The sequence below is a fragment of the Phacochoerus africanus genome, chromosome 8 (genome assembly GCF_016906955.1).
Source record: "Phacochoerus africanus isolate WHEZ1 chromosome 8, ROS_Pafr_v1, whole genome shotgun sequence".
Lineage (NCBI taxonomy): Eukaryota > Metazoa > Chordata > Mammalia > Artiodactyla > Suidae > Phacochoerus > Phacochoerus africanus.
In genome coordinates, this window is record NC_062551.1 from 2807104 (window position 1) to 2825074 (window position 17971).

Sequence of the window (17971 nt, forward strand, 5' to 3'; positions counted from 1 at the left end):
TGGGGTATTTCCTGGGTGCCCACAGTGCTGGGCACCATGAGGAGGTGCAGAAAGGTCACAGGTCTGGATGGAGTCCACCTGCGAGGAGCCAGAGATGTGATGCAGGGGGAGCAGCGTGGTCTGTGTCGTAAGAAGGTGGGGCTTGTGGCCCAGAGTGGGCTGTCCAGGGACCATCGTCTCCTAGGAACCTGGGCCCCAGCGGGTACACAGCCCTCGCTGTGCTTAGCTCGTCACCTGTAACCTGGGCTTGGGGAGGGTGCCTTGCTTTCTAGAGCAGTCGGAGGGTGAAATGAACAGCGATGCGTGAGTTCCATGCTTATATGAGTACAGCCTGCCTGGGTCACCGTCATCGCTGGTCTCCTGCCGCCTCCCCTCGGCGGCTGAGGGCCCCTGGGCAGGTGCCTGCCCCTCCCCGAGCTCCAGGGTCTCCATCTGTGAGATAAAGACGGAGGCGCAGCTGTGTCCTGAGCAGCGCCAGGCGTCCCAGAGCAGCTCAGTCAATACGTTTTCTCTTCCCTGACTTTGCTCGTGATCCAGCGGGGACAGGGCACCCAGGGGAGCCCTCACAGGTCCAGGTGGGTCAGGACAGGGTCGAAAGCAGGTTTCAGACCCCAAGGGCTGTGGCATCTCAGAGCGGCATCCCTCTACCCAAGCTCCTTTCCATCCGGGTGCCCCAAACTGAGGCCCGTTTCTTACCATCCCAAGGTGTTACTTTTGGGAAGTTCTCATTCCTCAGCTGACACGTGCTCGTAGTTGTGGGGAAATTAAAGAAGAAAAGCAACACCCACCCCATGGCACCAGCCAGTCACAACCAGCTAACATTCTGGTGAGTAGCTGTGCCGATGTTGTTTTTTGAAATGCAGAATGCACTCACCTTTCTCCCCCGCCCAGACGCCCCAGTCCGGCTTCTCCCGCACCCAGCCTCTGACCCACCCTTGTGCGGGTCACCCATTCCCTTGGTGTGACCCATTTCTGTGATCACTTCACTGATGCCTCGGGTCCCTATCATGGGACATTTGGGCTGTTTCACATCTGTCTGCTCTTCCACATAACATGGCAGGGAACATGCCTGTTGATAAAACGTGTCACACATCTTGTTTACACACAGGCGGATTTTTACATTCACTCCCTCCCCAGATATAAAACATCCTAAGGGTACGGACGTAACAAAGCTTAAGGCCAGCCTGCCTGATGGGCACTGTGGTGCCCTCTCCACCCCAGGAAGCCACCGCTTGGGGCAGCTAAGGAGCCACAGAAGCTTCACCCAGGACTTGGCGGAATCTCCAGCCCCATCAAACTAGTGGGGGAGCCCGCCCGAGGGAGTGGGTCTCTCCTGGGCCTCAGCATTGACTGAGCTACACCTGCAGGGCCCAGGAGGGTGACCCCGCCACACCTGGGGACCGAGCTCTGGAGCCGTGGATGGTCGGCCCTGAGATGTGCTATCCCTTTGAGGCACCTGCCATGTCTTGAATAATTGATATGAAAGAGCATTTAATGTCCCGATAATTTTATCTTAATTGCAGGATGATGTATTTTAGATCTATTGGGTTAAGCTATTTTAAGGAATCATTTCAACCTGTTCCCTTTTGTATCTGTTTGAACCTGGTCAATAGGAGAATTTAAATTATATAAACCGTGGGAATTCCCTTTCTCTTGCACATCCACCTAAACTCCCTCTTGCACAGACACACAATAATTTATGCTTCTCAAGAAGCATTTGCCCTCCTTGCTTTGTTTCATCTCATGACCTTGTAAGGCAAAAATTCCTCCTGGTCATCTTACAGATAAAAAGGTACCCTTTGGGGAGTTTCCTTCGTGGCGCAGTGGTTAACAAATCCGACTAGGAACCATGAGGCTGTGGGTTCGATCCCTGGCCTTGCTCAGTGGGTTAAGGATCTGGCGTTGCCGTGAGCTGTGGTGTGGGTCGCAGACGCACTCAGATCCCGAGTTGCTGTGGCTGTGGTGGAGGCCAGCAGCTTCAGCTCCTATTCGACCCCTAGCCTGGGAACCTTCATGTGCTGTGGGTGCGGCCCTAAAACGACAAAAAAGGTACCCCTTGGAGAGGTGGAGACTTGCCTGAGATCACAGCAGGTGGGGAAGGGTGTGGTCAGAGGCAGACTCTGGCCACGGTCAGGGAGTGTCCTGTCCTCTCCGTGGTCCACCTGCCTGGTCTCCCATCCTGGACCTGCAGAGGCCATGTCCCAGCCTTGCAGTCCGTGTGGGGCGGGGTCTGGGCTCCCAAGGGCTGTCTGGCTGATGCCATGGCCTGACTACGGGACAGCTGGGGGAAGAGCAGCCCCACGTCCCCCTGCCCCGCAGCCCTCCCTCCTCTCCCTTGGACCCCTCCCTCCAGCTCCGCTCCCCCACCTCCCCCTGCTCTGCAGCCCTCCCTCCCCTCCCACGGGCCCCTCCCTCCTGCCTTCCCCCCCCCATCACTGTCCCAGGAGAGTGGGGCTGCATGGGGGGGGGGGAGAGGGGACCTGGCACATTGACCTGCAGAGTCCTGCTCCCATTAGGGTGATAGAGACAGGATGAGGTCGCGGCAGATGAGGGATGCTGCTGCTTTTGTCCCATAAGTCCCCAGACCTCAGTGCCAGAGGTGGCCCCCCAAAGGCCTTTTCCCAGTAAATTACTGCCTTTCTTTAGTCCTTGAAAGGTTATACCCAGAGCCCACCTGGCTGTGGAGGTGGCCACGTCCACTCCCTCCTGGACAGCTGTCAGCTCGGGACAGAGGCTGCCCCTGGATACCAGCGTGTCAATTGGAGGTGACATCAGAACCAGCCTGGTTCAGTGTCCCGCCTTTGGGCATTTCTGTGTGCGTTAGAAGCCTCTCTTCCATCGTAGTTGGTTGTGGCTGTAAGAGTGCATTTCACATGTTTGTAGCTACATAGAGCAGTGAAAGGAGCATCAGCTTAGGGGGCCCCAAACCCAGGATGCCTCTTACAGTCACCCACCCCCAACGCCCTGACTTTCTGCCCACTCGTTATAGAGTGCCACGGGGCCCCGGCACTGGGCTCGCAACAGCCGTGTTCTCTAAATGAGGAAACGGCCAGGAGAGGGAGCGTGATGCCTGGAGATGGGGGAGGGGGCCTCGGTCTGCTGGGGGTCTTACATGGAGAGCTGTGGGTGGAACACCTCTCAGCACCGCCGTTCCCCACTGTCCACACTGCAATCATCGTGCAGATCAAGAAGGCAGGACCGTGGCTCTGGAAAGAGAGATTGAGTGGAATATTAGTTAGCCATGAAAAGGAAGGACGTGATGATGTGGGCTACACAACGGATAAACCTGGGAAAGGGTATGCGGAGTGAAAGAAGCCAGACACAGAAGGATTGCGTTGTGTAGGATTCCAGTTACATGAATTGTCCAGAATAGACGTGTACCGGGATGGAGCGTGAACTTGTGGTTGTGCGAGGCTGAGGGCAGGGGATCTGGCCTTTCTTCAGGGTGACAGAGATACTCTGGAGTCAGAGGCAATGCGTCCTCAGCATTGGGAACGTGCAAAATGCCGCTGATTTGTACACTTTCAGTGGTTCATTTTATGGTATGTTCATTTCGCCTCAATATTTTTTAAAAAGTCCAAAATGAGCCCAGACCGCCCGGGGCCGTGGGTTAGGTAATTGGCTCTGGAATTGCAGAGCGAGAGGGCTCAGTGCCACCCACCAGCCCCTCTTGTGCTGTGTCCCGGATCTTACAGGACAGGCAGGGCTGTGTCATCCAGGCCAGGGAACAGCGAGTAATGGGTGAGGTGTCAGGCACGGGGCTGGGCTGGGGTGGGGGCGCCAGCGGCTCCACATGCCTCCACCTGCGGGGGGGCAGGGGGCCCTGCAGGCTCCAGAAGCCCTCCCCCGGGACCATTTGCTCTTTAAAGGGGCAAGCTCCTTATCTCAAGCTTCTTTCAACCCGTTCCCACCTTCGAGTCTCATCAGACGTCCGCCTGCCCTTTGCTGCTCCCAGTTCCCGGGCCTCCCAGCAAATCCCTGCAGACAGCGGGACTGATAACCGCCCAGAGAGGTGGTCCCGGCCCCCGGGCCCGAGTCCCCCAGAGGGAATGGGTCCAGAATGGGTCCCTGGGTTCTCCATTTGCGGAATACCCGCTGGCTGCTCCCCCGGGGAACTCCTAGCGAGTTCGCGCTCCCTTCCGAGCCCAGGGTCTGAACGAAGGTGGGATGCTGTGAAATCAGGTGTTTTGGACCCAACTGGTGACTAGAACCCCTTGCTCCTTAAATTGGCAACAGCAACCAAAAAGAAACTTCAAGGTCTCAGGGCTCCGTGGTGTCAAAGTCATGTGAGCCAGACGTTTGCACACGCACACGCCGCTGGGAAACAGTGGATGAACCAGAGGGCGATCCGTGAGCCCCCACCAGCAGCTTAGACCTGTCCACACCCTTTGATCTGTAACTTCCCTTTGGGTAACTTACCGAAGGAGATGCACAGGCAGGTTTACAGGGATTTGCGTCTCAGGCTCTACCGCCACACCCTGGTTCATAAAGGTGAATGCATTCGGGAACAACCTAGGTGCCCATCAGCAGGGGATGGGTTAAATAAACACGCGGTGGGCCACGAGGTCCACCCCACACCGCGTCCTCATGGCGTGTCTGTCCTGGCTTTTCTCTTCAACGGCAGAAGCACTTTCCTCTCTGGACTTTGCCTTCTTCTCAACAGGATTTGATTTTTTCGATTTTAAACCATATAAGTTCCCAAAGAATATTTAAAGAGATAAAAATGTTTTATGATAAAATAGTGTGGAGAAAAATAAGATCTCAAATTATAAAATTCAGGAGTTCCCGTTGTGGCTCAGTGGTCGACGCACCTAACTAGCATCCATGAGGACACGGGTTCGATCCCCGGGCTTGCTCAGTGAGTTAAGGCTCTGGCGTTGCCGTGAGCTGGGGTGTAGACCTGCAGCTTCAGCTCCAATTAGACCCCTAGCCTGGGAACCTCCATATGCCGTGGGTGTGGCCCTAAAAAAGTAAAAAATAAAAATAAATAAAATTACATGCTTCAGGCTTTAGAGAAAAGGATATAGGGACAAAGAGGAAAGAGCGAGACAGAGACAGACATAAAATACAGCAAAATACAAAAAGCAGTGACTCCCAGGATGGCAGGACTTTCGTTCATAAATTATTCCTTAGACATTCCCGTTTTTCATAACTTTTCTATAATGAATGCTTTGTTTTATAGTAAACATGGTGTAATAGTTTTCACAAGAAATCCGCGTATGTTTGTTTTTAAGTCCCTGCCCATCGCGAAAGGTGACGGACCATGGGAGGGCCGTACACGGCTCGGATCTCCGCACAAAAGGTCCCACGTTCAGATCCGCTGTCCCAGAAGGCAGGTGTGGGCTGTGGAAGCTCTCTGGTTTTGTGGGTCGGGAGTCGGGGTGTTAGACCTGGAACCTAGCGGCTGTACTGTGGGCTGGAATGACTCCGGGGAGCCTCCCCTGCGAGTTGGAGGTGAAACACCCACTCATTAGTGACCGCTTGCTCCCGGCCCGGGAGGGCAGGCGAGGGGCCGCTTGGTTTGCTTTAGGCCCCAGAACAAGGGAGGGTGTGAAGCTGTTTATTGTTTCAAGTCAGCACGATTAGCAGAGACTTCACACTCAGTCCTTAAGACCCACGCCACCCCCAGAAACCCAGGCTCCTTCAAGTGACACAAACTGTGCTTAAATCTCTTACTAGCGATGCTCTTAGCTGCTGAAAGATCACAGGCCATTAAGGGGCAGACAAACCCCAGAGACCCCGGAGGGCAGGCGGCAGCTTCCCGAGTGGCTGGAGATGCAGGGGTGGGAGGGCTGCCCTGGGCATCTGGGAAGGACGCACAGCTTGGCCAGTCGTGCCATGACCCCACTGGACCCCATGTGGGGACACTCGACCGGCATCGCGTTGCCTGAACCTCGCCATACCCTGTAGTGGGGGGCATTCGGCCCGTTCTGCAGACTTTTTTCCTTCAGGGCCACACCTGCAGCACATGGAGGTTCCCAGGCTGGGGGCTAAATGGGAGCTACAGCTGCTGGCCTACACCACAGCCATAGCAATGCAGGATCCTTAACCCACGGAGCGAGACCAGAGGTCGAACCCGCGTCCTCAAGGATACTAATCAGGTTCCTTACCACTGAGCTACAACGGGAACTCCTGCAGATTTTTTAAAGGGAGTTCAGAAAGTTTGCATAGCTCTCTGAAAAAGCACCGTGCATTCGTGCATCCATTTAAAAATACTGAAGCGATATACACGAGGCACTGTTCTAGGCGCTGGGGGTCCCTCTGCAAACTCGGTAGACAAAGATCGTTGACCTCATGGAAGTTACTTTTCGGGGGGGGGGGAGCGTATAAACTCCAGATACAGTGTCAGGTAGTGCTGAGCAGAAGGCAGAAAGGGACGAGGGTGAGAGGCGGAGGGCGGAGGGCACAGGTTGGCCAGACACGGTCTGTGTTCCGTGCAGCCCATCACGTTGCTTTTTGCCGTTTCGCATGAGTGCCATGGGTGGGCTGCATCCGTGTCCTTTTCTGGGGGTGACATTGTTCTATAGCTGTGCCAGGTGTCCCATTAGGATAAGCTGGAGGAAAGTACAGGGATCCCTCCGCGGGATTCCTTAAAATTGCTTGTGACTCTGCAGTGACCTCAAAAGTGTCTTTGAAATAAAACAATTACCTTTGACCAAAACCTTGTAATAACCATCGCTCCCATCTCTTGAGCGCCTGGAGAGACGGCACAAGCTGATGGTTAATGGCCCTTCAGGCTGGCAGCCAGGGTTCAAATCTCAGGCTGTTGAAAGCTCCAGGTGTGCCCTGTGTTTAAATTTCAGGACCCTTCCATGCCTCGGTCTTTGCCTCTGAACAATGGGTTCACAGTGGTGCCTCCTGCTCTGGTTGGCGTGAGGATGTTTATGGGTGAGAGCCCCACTCGTGCTCTTTGCTTTTCATTGTGATGATTCTGTGGAAGGTTCTGGAAGGCTCTGGGCCGGTCTTTAGGCGCAGGGAGCTTTGCCTCCTGTAATCCTCCCAGAGCTGAGATTGGCAGGTTGGTAAGGCTCAGAGGAGTTGGGGAGGGGGACAGGGCCGCTGGACCCCAGGGCTGCTGGGAGCTCGGCTCTGCAGAAACCACTGCCCCTGTCTCCGCAGACGCCATCAGGTCTCTGCTGAAGGGGTCGAGGGGGTGGGGGGTGACATGTCTTCCCACCGCCTTGTAGAGAAGCCAGAGTTGAGAGTCCTTCCCACCCCAGAGGGTCCCTGTTCCCACCAGGGGTCCTGCTGCTTTCCCAAGCCTGCCCCGCTTGCCTTTCGTCTCAGCTCCAGTGTTTGTCCCAGCAAAGAGCAGCTTGGCATTTCAAGAAAAGGCCCTGCTCTTCCCTGAGAACCAGCAGAGCCCAGCTCATCCCAGGTCAGAAGCCCAGGGCTGGGCCCTGGAAGGGGTGGAGGAGGGAGTGGGCAGCAATACCCACGGACACTCCCGCCTAGGGAGAGGGAAGCAGGACAGGAAGGCCACTTGCAGAGGCCGGCAGAGCTGGAGGGGCCGCATCTCAGAAAGTCTCCTCAGCAGCAGAGTCGCATCTTGCCGTTCAGCACCGCCAGCCTCGCCTCTCGGGTCCGACTGGCAGAGCCTCTACAGATGGGGTCACATCTGGGCTGTGTGCCTCACTTTCCCCATCTGTAAAATGGGCAGAAAAGTAACACCTGCCCTGTAGGGTCATTGCCACGGTGAAATGAATCAAGCCATGCGAGCTTCCCCAGTCAGAACCTGGGTTTCTAGAAACTTTATTTATGTTAACTCTCGTTAATAAGGCTTGCAACGTACAAGGAAGGGAGGGACCAAAGGCACATCCGGCTCACTTAGACAAGGACGTGGGATGTAGGTTTCGAGCCATCCGGAGTTGAGCTTTTTTGGAACGCGCTTGCATCGCGGTGTGTTAAGGATCCAGTGTTGTCACTGTGTCCCTGCTGTGGCTCAGATTTGACCCCTGGCCAGGGGACTTCCACATGCAACAAGCACAGTCAAAAAAATTTTTTTTGAGCTTTTTTTCAGAAGATTTTAAATTGCTGCCTTTGTTTGGTCGCAGTACATTTACCAAGAAAGCAAGCTGCACCCTGACAAGAGGGATCCCGGTGGGCGTCAGGGTCTCGGGTGGGAAGCTCTTCTGTGCAGCTGTGTTCTCTGTTTGGACAGAGATGCCCAATGCGGGGGTTGAGGGATAGGTTAAGGGGCGGGGGGCTCCTTCGCTTCCCTTCAGAGCGACCTCCACAGGGGGCCTGGCAGCTTGGGCGTCTAGGAGATATGCCCCACACTCGGTGTGTCCTTGTTTCACCAAGACCCAGCCGGACACCTCACCCAGGGTGTCTGGTGGTGAGACCACTCTTGCTTCTGGATGCTGTGGTCCCTGCACTGCAGTGAGCCTGCCGCCCAGACGTGTGCGTGTCAAAACCAACCAAACCCCTGAAGCCTCCAGTCTGTGCACTGAAAACTCACACAAAAAGTTTGCATCTAGAAGTTAAGGGGCCCTGAGTCTCTGACTGCACCCTCCTACCTGGGAGCAGGTAAAAAGCACCAAAGCTGATTCCACGCCCTGCCTTACATCCTCCTGGTCTCTGGGGCCTCTGTGCTGTCAGAGCCCGAGGGAACCAGGAGGGACACTCAGGGGTGGCAAGCACTGGCCGGGGGCTGGGGGGGGGGAGAGGATGGGCTTGGGATGGGAACAGTGGGAGACGAGGACTCTCCAGCAGAAGTGAGCCAAATGGTGCAAGACCCCTGCCACCTCCCCCAGCCTCCCCCTCGCCCTTATCTTCCCTCCTCAGCTCCCGCCCTCTCTGCCTCCCCCCTCCCCCCGTCCATCTGTCACCCCTCCCCCTGCCTCTCCATCCTCTTCCCGCATCCCTGGCGGGCCACACATCCCGCCCTGCCACACCGCCCCCTTCCTGGCCTTCGGTGCAGGCTTTGATGCTCCAGAGGTGTAAGGTTGCTGCAGCCACAGAGGGAATGAGGGCCAGGCTTCCCAGCCGCTCTCCCTGTGAGGCTTTTCTAAAGCAGCGCTGCTCCCACATTGCCTGGAAGCCCCCGCTGGTGTGCGTGAGCACAGGCGGCCACCGCCCGCCCGCCTCCCCCCCACCCCAGGTTTCAGGCCACCCTGAGAGCCTCCCTCCCGAGGCGAGTTCCGCTCTGCTCTCCTTCCCGGCTGGACCGGGACCCGGGGAGTTCAGTGCCGTCCTGCTGGGCCAACATCCCCCTGGGCTGGATGCTGGGTATTTGGGGGTCTGCTAAGAAAGGGGGATGATGAAACCCCCCCAGAAGGAAAGGAGGTGATGGGGTGCCCCGGGGAGCCCCTGGCAGCGCCGCCCCATCAGGTGGGCTCTGACATTTGCTGCCCGTGCCGTTGTGTGTGGTTGGTGCGGCGTCCCTGGAGGGGGTCGCGCTGGTGTCTGAAAGCAGCCCGCTCATCTGTCTGTGCTGGGAAAGGGGCGAGAAAGTCCCAGCCGGGCCCCGGGAAATGAGGTTTCTGGAGGGGTCTGCGGGAGGCTTTCGGGAGATAAATCAGACGGGGCCCTTGGTGGTGGTTCCCTGTGCGGTCTGGGCGCCGAGTCAATTGACAATGAAAACAATACAGTGAATAAAAACACCAACCTGTGTTTTTGAAGCATCTTTCGATTGCTCCTGCTGTGGGCTGGATCGTCTAAGACCACTTTCTTTTTCTTTTGTGGAGTGGAGTTGGCTTACAATGTGTTAGTTTCAGGTGTACAGCAAAGTGAGTCAGTTATACACACACATGGAAACACGTGATTCTTTTCCCATGTAGGTGACACACAGTCTCGAGTAGGTTAAGGCTGCGGGAAGAAAGGCATCTCAGGACTGCAGCCCTGAGCTCACGCTGTGGCCCCAAGGCACTGAACCCGCTCTCAGGTCTGCTCAGAGCTGAGTCTCAGCCCCTCCATCCTGTAAGGTTCTCTGCAAGCGACAGGGTGGTCCCCGAGCGGTGCCCAGGGCCTCACTGTGGGGACACGTCTCGGCATTACCAGCCCCCTCCCTTTTCACAGGAGGAGAAAATGTGGCCCAGAAATAAAGACGTGCCGGCCGCCACGGGGACAGATGGCCCGAGGAGAGCGCAGACCGCAGGTCCGAGGGGGCGGACACGTACATGCCTGGCTTTGGGGTGAAAAATACCTACCACGCATCGGGTGTGGGGAAGCGGTGGGCTTTTCTACTCCAAATGATTTTTTTCTTCTGCATGTAGACATCTGGTGTCCTATAAATAAAATGGAAAATGTAAATATTGTAAAACTCATTAGCGAGTGGTTTTAGGTTTGGGGGGAGCACGGGTCAGCTGCTGCCCCACTGCACTGCGGTGGGAAAACACCGCCACTCCCGGGGAGCCCTCGGCCCCTCAGTCGTCACCCGTGACACCGGGGTGGCCAAGCTGAGCTTCATCTGCCGAATAAACATTGAAACATGGGTCAGTCATCTCCTATTTATTATCGTGCATTAACGGTCTTCGGGAGCCACTAAAAACCTTTCTGCTTTCATTTTATACGTGGAGAAAACCATGCTTGGTGAAGGAAGGACATCCTACTTTGTGTTCTGTGCACACCGCTGCCCTTGCACTCGGATTAAATCACGGCTCGCGCACCCAGCCTGATGCCTAATATCAGGTTTACAGCGCTCTTCAAAAGGCATTTTCTGTCCGAGACATATTAAACAAGCTCTATTTAATAATGCCTGATCTGACTTCTCCAATTTAAACATTTGCTCTGATCACCAACCATTTGATCCTGGCTTCGTTTTGGGCGGCAGGATCATTTCTCTGGGTTATTTTTCTTTGGTGCGAGGTTGATCCTGGAGGCAGGATAACTCCTCTCAGGTTCTCTCTGTGGCTCTAATTCGTGCTGCGGGTGGACAGGACCCGAGCCATAAAAAGCCTGTACTGAAGGCTGCTTTTATAATGTTTACATTTGCTCGTCCGTCTGGCTGAAGACAGGGGATATTATTTAAAAGACTCCTCCTGGCCCGATAATTATAAGGAGGATTTTTTTTTTTTTTAAGTTAGAGCGTCAGAATGTAAAGAAATTCTCAAGCTGGTGATCTTTAGGGGCTGTGCTCTGCCGTCATCTGCTGTCCTGACCGGGGAGTTTTATAGCCATCGCACCCCAAATGGTCATCCGGTGATTTAAATCCCTGTCTTAAAGTCAGGGATTTTAAGACAGTGGGGAGAGAGTTTAATATCTTCATCTGCTCTGTTTTCACGGAGGGGGCGCCACCCCGATTCCCCCGGATCGTGGGGGACGTCTCGTGTCAATCTTTGGGTTGTCACTCTCCCTGTCGTGACGTTCTCACTCGCATGATATGGAAGCACAAAGCTTGCGCAGGCTTCATCCTTGCAAGCCGCCTTTGAAAGGAGTCACCTTGAAGCCGGGAGCCCGGGTCCCCCTCACTGGGTGTCGTAAAGCCATTCATAAGGACATAAACCTGACAGCCTCCCCCGGACCAGAGCAGCCCCGGGTCCGTGGCCGTGGGGAGGGAGCCAGCGCCTCCGCCGAGGATCTGGATGACCTCTGTGCGGGGGTGTGCGCGCAGGCCGGGAGGGGTCTTGCCCGAGGGGCCAGTGCCTGGTTTATGGACCGGCCGGCGGGAGGGTGCGCCCCGCCTGGCCCGCGAGGCCTGAAGTGTTTACCTCCGGGGTGATTTACGCTGCCCAGGTGTTCGTTTGGGAAACATCTCAGCTCAGAGCTGACACGGTGATTACCCTGGACTTGCAGACTTTGGCGGTTTTTCTGTTCCTAACAGTCTGGGGACAAAGATATATATATATATTTTTTTTTTTTTTTTTTTTAAGTACTGGTCCAAAGTGGTTCATGTCTGGTGGTTCCCACGCAGGGGCGGTCGGTGGACGCTCTGAGCCCCGCATCCCCACCCTGCCCGGAAAGGGGGGAAAACGGCCGCTGGGCGCACCTCTTGTCCCTCTCAGGTCCCCTGTCGGCCACTCCGGCCTTTCGGTCACTGCGGAGACACTGAGCCGGGCTTCCCGCGGCTGTCTGAGCAGCCGGGGCTCGGGTACCACAGGCACATGTCGGGGAGCGGCCGGGAGGTCAGTGCAGATTCGTCCCGCACGGACCGGCCTCTGCCGCGGGCTCGTGTCAGGAGGGGCCGCTTCGCAGACGCTTCCTTGACATGAGAAGCACCTTCTGTTAGTTATTTCTGCCCACGTTTCCAGGTGCAGGTGCTGGGGTCACTGTTCCGACCTGGGTTGGCCCCGAGTGTCCCTAACACCCCGGCCAGGTAGGCGTGTCTCCTCCAAACGCCGAAGTAAAACATGCCCCCAAAATCAAGGTGGGTTTTTCTTTTTTTGGTCAAAAGCACATATTTTAAATTTTGTCTTATCACACCCATCCCACCCCGATTTTAAAAGAGTGTGGACATTTATTGCACAGCCCATTTTATGCTTGTACCCATCCTGTCTCTAGCCATCTTTGATAACTCTGATAAAAAAGAAAATACATGTATTTTTGCCAAAGGGGGGACCACATTTATGTGGGAGAGAGGCGAGGATGACGGCAGGGCAGTTGAGAAGGAGTCTTTGTGTTTTCATTTGTGCAAATACCTCTGGTACTGCTCCTGAGAGTGCCGGGCTGACTCTAAGAGCTCATTTCCAAGCAGCCGTTTCTCTCCCCTTGACGAAATGCCTCGGAAAACCATCCTTTGGCCTCCTTACACGATCTGCAGACACAAAGCATTTGGTCACACGCGGGCGGGCGATGAGTGGAGGCGTCGGATCTGGGTTTAGCAAGTGCCCCGATTCCTTCCGCATCTACGCGTTCGGCTAAGGTATTCTTTTCAGCCCGTGATTTGAAGAACTAACAAATTCACTTAAAAAAAGCATGGAAACCTCCCCTGTGTGTACTCCCTTCTCCCGGATTATAAACATGTAAACGTCCCCACCGTAGAAAGAGCTCACTGATTTTGCCCCACCAAACCGGCAGATGTTTTCACGAGCCACGACTGTTTAAATTACCAGCCCTGGGGTGAGGAAAAAACTTGCAGCAATAAAACAAAACCCTTGATTTCCAAGCCTCAGGTTGGAGTCCTCTCAAATGACCACGAACCCCCTTGGAAAACAGTTGTTCCCTGAGACGGCTCACAGCCTCACATGGAGGACTGCGGAAAAAATAGCCCCCTGATCCAGAGAAAACGATCCAGTATTTGAAAGCCTTGCGTGTGCTGTTGCTTCTTCGCGGTGTGTGCTGGGAATCACTATTCTGCGTCCGAGTGAGACGCCTCCCCGCACACCCGCTGTGGAGACAGACCCATGAAAATACGTGCATTCACGGTCCCTTTTAACAAGTTGCTGGAGTGAATTCGCAAACACGCTCCATGGTCCCGTCACTGCGTGGAGCCCAGTTTCACTAAACGTCCAGACTGATTTATTTTCAACGCCACTGGAATTGCACCCCCCTGCCAAAAGCAGGTGACTATTGAACTTTTTTTTTTTTTTAATTCTAAACAAGAGGGATAAAAGTGAATGTCATTCTATGAGGTCTGAACGTTAAAACGTAGCCAGAGTCTGGTAAATGGCTAAACAGATTAGTAGCCTTACTTTTTAACATATAAACATCTGAAACCCGTTTCCTGTTTAAGAAGAAGAGGGGAAAAAAAAAAGTCTAGGTGGTGGATGACCCGGGCACTTTTTTTTTTGATTAACAAATGTGAATTGTACATCATGGTGGAAAAAAAAAAATGGCCCACGCTTGGTGGTCTTTCTACAGTCTGTATACGGGAGAGAGAGAAAAAAATACAAAAATAAACGTTACCTTCTCACTTTCCGGGTGGGCAATGCCATTTCTGCAGCAGCGTCCAGGGCTCTGGCAAATGTTAGGGCTGTCACCGCAGACAGGATCCCCATGGCCCGTGCGCCTCGGTAGAATCCGAAGAAAAACATTCCTTGCATATTTGCTGGCGGGTCCTATCTCCAGGCCTCGGGCTCGGCCCCGCAGGCTCGTGTCACCCAGACCAGCCTCGGGGACGAAGCGCCTCTAACCCCGCGGCTTCCCGGGCCAGCCCAGCGGCAGGGGGAAAACGACCAAATTACTGCCTCAGCCCCCGAGGACACACAGAGTTGATGCTCAGCCTTAAGGACGAAGCACCAGCTGCAGCCTGTTCAGCTGCAAAGAGCTTAGCGGTTCTGACACATTCTGACAAGATACATTTTATAGGGTTTGTGCTAAAATTTGATATTGGAAGTTGGGATTCCAATTTTATGTCTCAGATGATAACAATAGCAGCTGGGACCTTTAAGAAATGTGTGTATTTCTTCCATTTAGAGTTACATAATAAAAACTATTTATGTCAGACCCCTTATAAGGGAAAGATTTCACCCGAATGTCAATACGACATGTAATCGTTTTTATATTCGGATGGAGGGGACCCGTTATCAATGGTACAGGTTCGGTTTGGTTTGGACTGTTATCTGGGGGCTTTAACATTTTTAAGTAGGCATTTTCTTGCTTGAATTTTCAAATTCGTGGACGTGCTGCTTTTTGGTATTCTTTCTCTACATTAAAAAAAACCCTAAGTGCTCAGACATCCTCATTTGTTTTTGGTTTTGTTTTTTTCAAGTCTTTCTGATGAAAAGACACAAAGAAGGACACAATGTATGTGGCTTGATTGGATTTTGATAATTTCCAAGCCTGCACTAAAATGAGTCCCTGGCCCTGGATCACGGACGCATCTTTTGTGCTGCGAGGGCAGCTGTGGCTTCGGAGGTGACCGGCCGGCCGGCCGGCGCTTTCCTCGTTCTGATGAGCACACAGGGCAGCAGCTGGAAGGAGACACTCTTTCCCGGCAAAGGAGCTGAGGCAGCCCCACTCTCGGCGGCCTCCTCAGCCAGATTTCAGGGGGCTGCAAGCGCCCCCAGCCTTCCTCGGGACCTCATGCCCCGTGTTGCCGGGGCGGGGGTGGGGGGGTGGAGATTCTCCTGCCAAACAGACAAGGATTCCTGTGGAGGCTGGTCCCTTCGAAGTGACCGTGTGGCCGTGCCAGGCGGCTTGTTAGGAAACCCCAGCATCCCTCTTATCTCGTCCGCTCAGACAAAGCGCAGAAGCTGACCGGGATGAGAAGAGCCGTCCAATTAGCAGGGCCAGGAGGTGTCTGTCTGTCCCGCACCCGCTCGCCTCTGTCCCTTCATCCCCTCCCGTTGCTTTGACTTACGGAGGGGTGTGACTGCGAGCCAGTGAGAAAAGCCCTTGGGGTGGGAGCAGGAACTGTCATCCGGACACTCTGAGCTCCCAGCCTGTGCCCCCCCCCCCCGGGGGGTGGGACGAAGGGGCCACAACAACCAAAGGTGGTTATGCAGACAAACGCAAAACCCCTGCTCCTCAGGCCCTGCGGGGCCCCGACACCCACTGAAACGCCGCCAGCTGCGGCTCCATTTCTTTTGTTCTTAAGTCACACCTTGAATGTTACAGCCCCAAAGCAAACCGTTTTTAAAAATAACTTTCTATTGAGCGTCTTCCTCCTCTTTGTCAGGAAGTTTCTTCAGCCCCAGTGGAAGCCATCTTCCTTTCCTCTGTATGTTTGTCTTCTTTTTCTTTTTCTTTTAGGGCCGCACCCACGGCATATGGAGGTTGCCAGGCTAGGGGTCGAAGCGGCGCCGTAGCCACCAGTCTACACCACAGCCACAGCCACGCCAGATCGGAGCCGTGTCTGCGGCCTCCACCACCGCTCACGGCAACACCGGATCCTTCACCCATGGAGCGAGGCCAGGGATCGAACCCGCGTCCTCATGGATGCTGGTGGGGTTTGTTAACTGCTGAGCCACGGCTGGAACCCCTCCTCTCCTTTTTAAAAGGAGAGGGTCCCCGAGCATCACCTGATGTCCTGCGCCAGTGTCACCCTCTAATATCAGCTCGTGAAGGGCTCCCCCGGCCCAGGTCCATGGCCGGAGTTCATACACTGCTTTTGTGCTGGTTACACGATGATTGCCAGAGAGAATGCCTGCTCCAGGCAGGGACGCGGAGGAGCCTCTGAAGACAGTGGGAATGCTTGAAGTGAAGTGTGTGGGGCCAGAGGCATCTGCAGCCACCTGCTGCCTGGAAGGACAGCTTGACCTTGTCTCGTCTCCCATCTTCTCAGGGACCTGCACAGTGACCGTCTTGCCCACACAGTGACGTGAGGAAGAGAAGACGGTGACACGTGGCAGGACCAGGAGCCGCCGCCAGGCCATCCGCCAGCAGAGCCCAGGTTGCAGGCTCCGTGCTGCGACATCGGGGTCCACCCTCAGCAGTGACAGCGCAGGTCAGACCCGAGCTTGCCACCTGGGTGTGTGATGTCACCAGCCGGAGCCTCCGTTTGCTCAGCTGTAAAGTGGGCATATGAAGGGTCCCCCACCTCGTGGAGCTGGAGCTGTTTCAGGATTGCACCAAACAGGACAGGGAAAGCACCACGCCATCGCTGGTGCTGTGCCAGGGGCCTCGGCCCCCAGCCCGGTGTCTGGCTGGGTGGCTTCAGGGCTGCAGGGCTGGGCTCGGGGGCCCGTCTGAGAACGTGGGCCTCATTCTCAAATACCAGGATAGCAGAGCTGTCGGCGGGCAGCCACTGTGGTCCCCCCCAGCAGCCAGACCTCAGCCAGGTGACCAGGGTCCGTCCCACGGCAGTGCTGGCCGGCAGCGGGTGCCCTGGGGCACAGGCAGGGTGGACACAGCCCCCAGAGGGACCCTGCGGAGGCCCCAGGCCTCACTGTGGGAGTCACGTGACATGTCATCACGGGACAGAGCGGAGACCCCACAGCTTCCCGCCCGCCCAGCAGGCTCTCCCGGCCCCCCGCTGCTCTCTGGTTTCTGTCGCAAATGCTGGGATAACAAACCCTGGGGACACCCCTCCTTTCCACTCTCTTCAGACTGCAGCGGGCCCTACCCCTCAAGCCCTCAGCTGTGTTAATGGGCACACAGAGAGCCACGGGGGCACAGACACCTCATATCCCGAAGCTGGCTCTGCTGGAGGCCGGGGGCTTCCTGACGGCCCACGAGGCAACACGGGGGTCAGGGGCTTGGGCGTCCAGGAAAGCCGGTTCTAACCCCACTTCTGTCTCCAGCGAACTGTGCTTGGTCAGGCACATGGCTTGCCCTCTCTGGGTCCCAATCTCCCTTTTCATTCGAGGGCAGCAGAGACGGGCAAAGTGCTGATTTTTAACTCAGACGGAACAACCTGAGTGTATGGAGAGTGGTAATTCGCTTTTTAAAAATGGGCTGCTGTCCCCGTGTGAGCAGGGCCGGGAGAAAGCGCCAGACGCAGAGCTTGGCGCGGCCACGTGTGGGGGAAGGTCTGCTGCTGGGGACCCTGCACTTGGCTTGCGGGGTGTCCTGCCCCTTTTCTGCGCTGGGCAGATAGGCTAGGAACTCTGGACCCATTTCCCCGTCTGTAAACGATGACACCTGAGTTTTCTTCCTACCTTCTGCCTTTCAATACCACCGAAAATCTCCCGCCTCGGAGAAAGCGCTTTAACAGCACCACGCTGTCCTCCAAAGCGCTGGGAGATTCTTAAAGGACCCGCACGCGCGGTTACAACGAGGGCACCGCTGGGCAAGTACAAAAAACTTGGAAAGAAAAATCGAGTGGGTAGAGCGGTAGGATGGTGGATGGTTGCTTCTTCCTTGCTGTGACAGACGCCTCTCATGGGTGTCGTGGATCTGGCTCGCTCCTTCTGTGGAGTTCTCTCTGTGTTCTCGTCGCTTCTATCGTAGAAGCCACCGTTGGCGCCCCTCGGCTCTGCGCCTCTGCGTGGCTCTGACGCGTGGGGACAGTATTCTCAAGGGGCCCACGGTCCCGCTGTTGGTGGGCACGTGCCCTGTTTCACGTTTGTGTTTCGCCCGTGTCTCTGTCATAGAAACCTGTTGTCCAAAAGCTTTTGACCGATTTCATTTTTTACGATTTCTTTCGGAGAGAGCCATCATAGTCATGAAACAGAGTCCCAAGCCGTCCGCCATGGGTGACGTTTGATAG

At 55.3% G+C, this 17971-nt stretch overlaps 1 protein-coding gene and 1 long non-coding RNA gene across 2 annotated transcripts in view; one reads left to right on the plus strand and one right to left on the minus strand.

The window, feature by feature from the left end:
• Positions 1-17971, plus strand: part of LOC125132435 (collagen alpha-1(I) chain-like) — a 210619-nt gene that overhangs the window by 46153 nt on the left and 146495 nt on the right. The window lies entirely within an intron of this gene.
• On the minus strand, positions 9733-14247 carry LOC125132559 (uncharacterized). The gene is made up of 4 exons (XR_007136275.1): positions 13786-14247; positions 12579-12694; positions 10152-10229; positions 9733-9810 (listed from the first exon to the last, which is right to left on the minus strand). It is a non-coding gene; the product is annotated as an uncharacterized LOC125132559 (long non-coding RNA).